Source organism: Pygoscelis adeliae, unplaced genomic scaffold (assembly GCF_000699105.1).
Source record: "Pygoscelis adeliae isolate BGI_AS28 unplaced genomic scaffold, ASM69910v1 Scaffold166, whole genome shotgun sequence".
Taxonomy (NCBI): domain Eukaryota; kingdom Metazoa; phylum Chordata; class Aves; order Sphenisciformes; family Spheniscidae; genus Pygoscelis; species Pygoscelis adeliae.
The window spans coordinates 793,169-802,309 of record NW_008825156.1 but is presented as its reverse complement, the minus strand read 5'-3'; the positions used below and the strand labels follow the sequence as shown (position 1 = coordinate 802,309).

General features: G+C 39.7%; 1 protein-coding gene across 3 annotated transcripts in view; it reads right to left on the bottom strand.

Annotated features, from left to right (window-relative positions):
- BRSK2 (BR serine/threonine kinase 2) overlaps positions 1-9,141 on the bottom strand; it is a 329,823-nt gene that overhangs the window by 35,899 nt on the left and 284,783 nt on the right. The gene's annotated exons all lie outside the window — the stretch shown is intronic.

Sequence of the window (9,141 nt, the reverse complement as noted above, 5' to 3'; positions counted from 1 at the left end):
CCAGGTCTTCTCTATGGATAATGAGTTCTGCTGTTGTTGATAACTTTACTAATATCAAGATAACAGCCCAGGTGCCCTCAAAAAGAGGCCAGTCAAGGGAGAATAAACTGTCCTTTTATTTGCTGACAAGGTCACCTATACTGTAATGCTCTCATGCTCTCCAGCAAAGACCACCTATGAAAAATGTCAGCTGTAGACAATAAAACATAAAAATGTGCTATGCTAAACGTGCTGAAAGGGCAGACAGGCCAAATGCACAAACATTTCAGCAGCAGAATTTTCCAGGAGGAGGGCTGCCCAGCAGGAAAAAACAACCCCTCTGTGTGACTGTAAATGAGTAAGTCCCAGAGGCAGCTGCTTTCTATCCTTTTTAAATAGAAAGAAAGTTGTCTTGAAGACTGAAACATCTTATAGGAGAGGACTTGGCTAAGAACATAGTTGTTCAACAACCACCATGCAACATATCAATATAGCAAACCTATCAATGTTTCACATATAGTAAGAGCCATGAAAGCAATTACTTGCCTTCAGGTAACAAAACATGAAAAGGTGAAATCCTGTAGATGCTTGGAAAACAGAGTGCATGTGTGTATGTGTATACATATGTGTCTATGTGTGTGTGCACACATATATATATTTAAAATTGATATAGGTCAGATAGTTAATGTCAGCTTATACATAAGAGAATATAAAACAAATTTAGACCATAAACTGTCTCAGTTTACTCTCTTCTACTGTTATAGAAGAATAAAACAAAAAAATCAGTTTCTAAAATGGTCTCACAGACCATTATATTACTAAATAAATTTGAGTAGTAGAATTATTAAAAAATATGTGAACTGCAAAAGAGGAAATACTTCCAAGGAAAAAGTAAGCTACCACTAAACACAATGGCAGGTCCTGTTCTCGCTATTTGCATCCTCTGCAGAAACCACTCACTGATGGTTTTCTTTGTATCTCATTGCAGTTTGTCCACCACAGTAAGTAGGTGAAACCCAGAAGCCAAATGCTTTTTTGCCAGATTAAATCTAAATTTGCAGCATGAAAATCTGGGGCACTCATTCTATGCAGAAACTCCCCACTTACATTTTTCCTTGTACCCTGCTGCAGTCTGCCCATCATAGTACAGCAGTCAAAAACTAAAGCTCAGTCTTGGCATTCCTTTGCACTAGATTAAACCAAAATTTGTACCATCAAGATCTGGGGCACTCACAAAGTTTATGCAAAGTAATTTTAAGGGGAGAACCATCTGCTCCACTTTTGAAAAGCTATTTTATGTGCCTCTCCTATAACTGAAGTAGCTGAGTGCAACACAGATGTGTCGTGCATATGGGAAGTCCGTTTAGTTAAAATCTTCCTTGTATGAGTCATCAGGAGAAGCTTCTTCCAAACCATAAATTACAAGAGGAGCCTATAGACTATCTTGGACAAATGTGGAAGGCATTTAGGTGCCCAGAGATGCAGTTAAACACCTACTTAGGAATTAAACTCCCACTAGGAGCAGTTCCCACCAGCTCTTAATTGTGGTGGGAAAGTCCTCTCTGACACTCACCTGCATTCCAGGATACTTGATTAAAAGTTCCAATCTGCTATTTCCTCTTTGCAATCAGGTGTTTCCAAGAGTCCTGAGTTCTCCCCTCCCAACCCCATTGCCTCCTATTTTTTTACAAAAATGATCACACGCACAGAGGGCAAAACATGGCAGGCCCCACCTCCCAACTCCCAGTTCCTTATTGGAAGCAATATTTGAAAAAGAGTTGTTGTGTACTGTGCTTTCATCCAGCCTAGGAGCCTGAGGTAGGGGACAGAAGAGAGAGTTAGTGTGAAATCCTCCTGGAAATGCATTTAGTATCCACATGATTACTATCGAACAAGCTTTATTTCTGCTGCTGATTTACATGCAAAATACATAAGTAAAGTAGGCCCTATAGCAAGTTTTAGTTTGTCCACACTGGAAATTGTATATAGGAGCAGTAGAAAGAGTTTAAAGAATCCTGGGTTAATTTTAAGTGTTGGGGTGAAAAGAGAGCTGTCCATTTTCAAAACTTTTCCCTTTTACAAGAGAGTGCTGGTATGGGATATGACACCCAGACTGAGAAGATCTTCCTTGCATCTTCTTCAATTTAATAAATCTCCCATAATTTACCTTTACAAATGGGACATAGTTCCCAAGCTGGCTATAAAAACTCAGTACAGTGGTAGGTTCTATACTGCAGTAAAAAAATGCTAACAAGCAAAAAATGACAGATTTGTTCTTCCCATCAAGATCATGTTAGCTGGGAAATGCTAGAATTCAGTTTTTTAAAAAAAAAACACATGCACTGCTCCTGTATCTCAGAGTCAGGTGGACAGAACTGGGACAGGGCCAAAAGAAAGTAATGAAAATGTTGCATTATGCTGAAATACTTTAATGAAAGAACAGAGAGAATTTAAATTTTTATCCCTCTCACCAGAAAATGAAAGTATAAGGCCCTACAGGCAGCACATTAGTATGGCAGACCCTGGATGATCTTATGTGTGGAAAGAGGAGAAAAATATGACATCATCTTATCTCTACGGCTATGAACTTAGTTTATTTAGTGGGAAATATCTATTAGTGAGTAACCTCCTAAGCGTCTCTACAGGCATTAAATGTTATTGGAATTATTAAATCTATAATTATTCCAATAACTTAATACTAAATGCAACAATCTAGGAAACTACGAACATTGTGTGTGACTCATTTTGCCCTGTGTTTTGCATTATTGTATGTTTGGGCACTAACTCAATGGAAGCCATCAAAAAGTTGTTGAAAATACAAGCAGAAAAGTTAATGCAGTTGCTCAGATAAAGAGCATTCCCTCAAACAGAATTGCCAGATTTAGAGACACAAGAAGAGATTCTTTAGTCCCTTCCAAAGTGACATAGTTGTTTTGCCAAGCCTGGAGGAAGGAATTAAAAAAAAAAACATAAGGGAGCGAGACCCAAGGTTTAGGAGGGGGAAGATGTAGAGGGCACTCTAAACATAAGGTGGGCACTGAGACCATTGCAGGCTATTCCTCCCATCTCATAGACTGACAATAATCTGGAGACATCTGAGCTATGAAAGAGAGAGGCCAAGGACTGAAACGAAATGTGCATGTGTGGGCTGTAGTTTGTAGATGTGATGATTTTATACCTTATTCAATCTATTTGATACTTCAAAATATCAAAGTTAAAAGGTCCTTTATTTTAAAGTAATTTTTTACTCATTTTAGCCAGCTGCTGTCAAAGGGGAAGCCATGCGAGGCCCAATTCATGTTAGACCAGTGGTCTCTTACTGGTGAAATTGAGGAGCTAGAATCCAGTTTCCAGCTGGTTTCAGAAAACTGCAGAATTTCTTGAGAGCTGTAAGAGGTGAAGGGCTGAAGCCTCACACTGCTGAGGTGCAGGCAGAGAGAAATACAAGAAGGAAAGGCACAGCTGACCTGGTAACCGTACTACACATATAGCACATGTACAGAGCACCTCTATATAGCCCTTCACTCATTAATTTTCAAGTGCTTTAAACAGTGCATCTGCTAGTACACACCAGTAGAGTATAAAGGCTTCACAGCCAGCATTAAACATTTGGGTCAGATTTGGCATTTGTTTCTTCTTTGAATAACCATCTCTCAGAAATTTGTCTTACAATCAAAGGGGAGTTTGGTACCTTGTTGCAGTCCCAGCAGAACTTGCTTTCATAGCACAGTTTTACCAGGATGCTGAATACAGCCACTTAGCTGGTCAAGCTGGAGCCATGCTTCCAAGAAGGGGAGCCTGCAGCATGCATGCAGCGTGCAGTAATGCATCAGACTTCTGTCCCTGGGTGAAATGCCTTAGAAAGTTTGAATTGGTTTGATTCCATGTGTAGTTTTGAAAGTCATTCCCAAAATATCCAGCCAACCTCTTATTCACTTCAAGCATAAATTGGGTGGAATTTGATACTCCTCTTTGCTTGCTCACTCAAAACCAAAAAATTCTAAACTATATTTCAGGGTATGAGACCCCTGAAAATGACCTGAATTAATATGCAATAGGTGAGCAGTCAGGCATTGTATGTTACAATATTTCATCACTATTACTCTTGGGTGCCTAAAAGATACAAACTGTGCTTCCTTGCTCCCTGATCTAGGGAATACGAATAGAATACCTTTGCTGCTCCACTGTCTTACAGTCCCAATGGTGCAAATAATACTAACTATAACACCTCTTACTGGGAATACTTATGCTTAAGTCAGAAGGTCTACTCATGGTAATAACCACTTGTAAGATGAAGCATTACAAAGACTACAGAGAAAGGACTGCAGGTGTTGGTAACACACCTCTTCTTCCTTTCAGCGCACACAGAGGGTGATGTTAAACAGCACCACCTTCCTTATAATTGGCCAATTATACTAAAGTTCCATTTATAAATGGTTTAGAAAGAATTAATAAATAGTAAAGCATGCTACAAACATGAGAAGTAAATGTTACTGGTGCTAATTAGCTTTCTCAATATGTACCTTCTCAATAAGCTTTTCCTGTAGACTGTAGTGATCTATTACAATATTTTTATTAAATCATTTATTAATAAAATATTCTCCTTCTGTTAAGTATTTATAAATGGAACTTTAATTTGAAGCATGACTGCATTCTTAGTTGTACCTATATCCTCTTCATTGAAAATAAAGAGCTTTGTCTGTCTCGAGGGCCATCTGTTCACCTCTTAAGAAAACATACTAAAAAGAGAGGGAATACCCAGCATTTTTTTAATAACATGGATGGGATTCAGCTTCATCTTAAAAAAAAGAAGAAAAAAGGATAACTTAGAATCAAAATTAACTGGAGGGTACCAAACAGATATAAAAAGCGCTAAACGGAGAAGGGGGTTTCATTCTCAAAAGGTGTCCTGGTACCTGCACAGTGTATGAGGATAGTTCTCTGTGCCCACAGACATTGAAACATAGAGACAAACGAGAACAAAAAAGAACCCAGAAGTAAATTATATGGAGTGTGACTCCAACATAAAAGCACACAAACACACACAATAGCACCAAAAATGCTTCTTCCCACATCTCTCTCTCTCTCTCCCTGCTGTAAAGCCTCATTCACTGAAGTATATCAGCCTGTATTGTATTTGTAAAGTGCAAATGAAAAGTTTCTCTACAAGATAAAACAGGTCCCACAACAGGAATAATCCAAAACTAGAGCTTACCCCAACGGATCAGCACTCGCCATCCTCGGAAAGGGAAAACAAAGAGAGAGGGAGAGAGAGAAAGAAAGAAAGAAAGAGGGAGGGATGTGGAGGCAGGTGGAGAGAAGAGTAGGAAAAGCAGAGTGAAATACTGTTCGGAGAACTGAACGGTCATAATTATTGCCACTGGTGCCTACATCTTCAGAGACCAGGAACACTAGGGGGACAGTTTCATTTACCAGAAAACAACTTTTGTCCTGCTCACAATATTGCAGACACATCCAACTTTGGCACTGGGGAATATGGAGAGGGACATACTAAGGCTGTAAAAAAAAATTCCCAGCCAAATCCCAATTAAAGCAGTCAGCAGAGCAATGGGGTTCATACTTCATGCTGCATTTCTTGTCTGCCTCTTACATAAGGCACAGTTATATCAGACTGTTATCAAGGAAATTGTTCTTTTTGTCCCCAGTTTGCTCAGTGTAGTGTCCCTCTGTCCCCCAAGCTGGCCTGGTAAGAAGTACTTTTTTTGCCACGAATGAACTGTGAAACGTATTGGTTATTAAAGCATGCATTTCTGAGCCAGCTTGGGAGCCCAGGGTACAAGATTGTAGCTCAAGCTGTGAATCTGCTTTGATACTAGCTTATTAGTCATGATGGTCTTGTAGTCAGGAATTCAGATCAGCTAGAACATACCAGCTCAGCAACCCGGCACTTATCTCTGTGGATGCCATCTTGTGCTCCAGGATCTCATTTTTCATTTAAAATAAATTCAGTCTCTGGGTCTTAAAGGTTGGAAAGAAAATCTTTCAAATGTGAATGGAGGATAAATCAATGCTGTGCTGAAGAGAGTCTGAAACAGCAGCTCTAAAAGAAGAATGAATCTCTGGCTTGTTGACTTTGAAGCGTAGCAACAATCAAAAACTTCAGTATTCTTAATTTTTCACTACTAACCAAAGCATTCAAAATTGAAAAGAATAATCAGATTATTAAGTTTTCAGGGGTGCAGGTAAGCAAACTCAGGAAAGTGTCACCACCTTTTCACATTAACAAAGATTAGATTAGAAATAAAAAAAATCTGGTGTGTTATTAAGCCAAATTATTTTTAAGTCGGATGCAGCGCTTTTTTCCTCTCTGTCTCTTTCTCTCTCTCATTCTCTCCATTTTCAATAACAGGCTCCCAAGCTGCCAGAACTACCTCTGGCTGGGTGAGGAAAATCCATTCTCCACAAGACAGTCACCAACAGAAATGCCAAATTTAATATATGCCCAGTAGATTTCAGTTTACTGCTCAGTGCAACTAGCCATGCTTCTGGTTACATCAACATTGCAAATGCTGGGCTGGGCAATGCAAGGCAGTTTTGAGAAAAGTTAAAATTAAAACATAGTTAGAATAGAAAGAAAAAGCTGTTGTGCTACGCATTGATAGAGAAGTGGAAAGAAGCATTACAGTAAGTTCTTTTTCATGTGTTTGAGTGACACTCCATTTGTATTTTGGTCTGGAGTGCAAATTTGGGTAAGATCTAATTCATATATATACAAATACATATATATGTATATATTTAGGGACAAACGCTGTCCTCAATTGTACCCGTACAAAACTATCTACAGTGATGTAACTGAGAAGAGCAAATTGACACCCATTGAATATTGGAACGTGTGTGTATATTTATACAGAAAATATACCCATATTCACACATGCAGAATATTAAAATGTAAATAGAATGGGTGCAAGAAGATTGATTAATTTTTCTTTCAAGTCATTTTCCCAACAGGGAAGGCACTGAAGAGGTTAACAAAGAGAATGGACAGCAAATTGACAGTAAGGAAAAGGAAGAGGGAAATGAGGTTTAAAAAAAATGAACAATCCCAGGACACAATAGACCCAGAAGCGCAGACATGTGCATTCCCTACAATACTGAAGCAAGTGAACTACGGAGCTGCAGCAACCCAGATACAGAAGAAGAGAAGCACTGAAAGAGGGGGTGAAAGACAAAGTCAGAAAGAAAGAAAAAGAAAAAGAAAAAGAAAGGGACAGTGGCCTCAGCTACTAAGACAACCATGTGCATCTAGAGGGAAGGGACCCTTAAAGATGCAGTATTCCTTTAAAAAAGACATCATAAGGTTGGATAATTAAACACTGGCCAAAAATTTAATGACCACCATGATCAGCTGGCCCCATTTTGCTGGGGTTCTCTTTGCTGCCTATCCCTTTCTTTCATGTGGCTGTGCGCAGATCCAGAATCCAGGTCCTCTCACTTTCCCACTGCTGAGGTCCTTCATCCTAACTCTTAGAAGTGGGAAGGAGGTAAGACCACAGCGCATGTGATCCTCCAAAAATCAGCCTGGTCCTTCAATGAGAAGGACCCTGGGTAATCCTTGTGCAGTGCCCTAACCTTCTCTTCCTGTACTCTGAAAAATATCACCTTTGAAAGGGAACACGAAATGCCCATGTGTATTTAAGAAATTCCCCCAGCAGTTACTGAAGGGTCATTACCTCTGCTCCTAACACAGCTGTAGCAGCTGCTAGAGGACAGAGGGACAATGAATGGTGCTGGGAACATCTGCTGAAAGATCCTTCTCCTGTCACAGATAAAATTTCTGCACTTCTCTTACTGGACCTGACTTTTAACTACTGTGGAAAAGCTCATCTTCGGAGTAGTTTCAGACTAACTTTTAGTACAAGAAGTGCCACATGTTCAAGAATAGAACTGACGTATAGGAGGAATCAGAGAAAGGAACAGGAATTTTCATGTCTATGGTAATAGTTCAGGAAAGCCCAGCCACTAAAGACTGTATAACCACTACTTCTTCATGGCTATGAAACTTAGAGGTTTCTAACAGTTTGGGTCCAATGCTTGTTCCTATCTTGGCATCTTAAAGAGGGTGCTTGACACACCACATGAGGCACAATCTCTCCTGCAGATGCACAATGTTCTTCATTGTGGCAGGTTCAAGACTTGAAACGCTGCCCACAAAGGACTGCCTCAGTCTGCAAAAGGCCAAAACAGGGGCTGTCCTGCACACATCCTACAAGTCTCCTGAGGCTTAAAGGCCACATTTATCTTTAAATAGAAAGGTTTCTGTTAAAAGGGGAAATGGAAAGAAGAATGGTTTGCCAAGTCCATAGGTTCCTTTAAGGAACCCACTGCTCCCCCCTTTTTGAATCATATGGAACACTCCTAACCTTTGGGTAAGCTAAGTGTTTGTCCAAAATGTGTAAGGATTACATTTTGATGAAGAATTATCCATTGGGATGCCAGCTTTTAACATTAGAGAAGAATTGTCTTCCTCTGAGACTGAAATTTTAGGAACAACATGTCCACTAAAAACCTTCCCAAAAGTCTAAACTTTTTTTTGGTGTTCATGGACCCACATGGGTCCACTTAAACTCCCTAAATCTGGTGGCCTGCATGTCTTCCATTGTGCCTCTATTCACAGCTGGGAGTTACCCTTTTTGTTATTCTTCACCATCTGTCACTTGAACTGCTAGATTGGAATCATACTCCAAAAACTCTATCTTCAATCATCTTTTCCTCTTGTGTTTTCTGGTGCAGCCAGGGTAGTCTTAAGGAATTTGTCTCTTACCTACAGGCATTTAATATTTTTCTCTGTCAGATGGGATTTCCAAAGTTTCATACCATTGTTGTCACTGACTCAGTTGTGCTGCTGTTTCTAGTGTTGGGAGTGGAGCACTCTAGGCTTTCCTAGTGTTTTATATTCCAATCCTTCCCAAAGCAGTCTTAGCAAATATGTCTTCTACCCTGGGCATCCTCACTCATGGCAGAACTGAACCAGAAGTAGCAGTAGGATGAAATTTTAGTGGGGAAAACGTTGGTACAGTCACAGGCTGCATTGGGTATAGCCTCAAATGATTGGTACTGTACAAAAATATATGTGGTGTGGGGCTGTAAATATCCCACCCTCTTTGTTTCTCTCTAAAGAGAGAACAGCTATGTCCCCACACG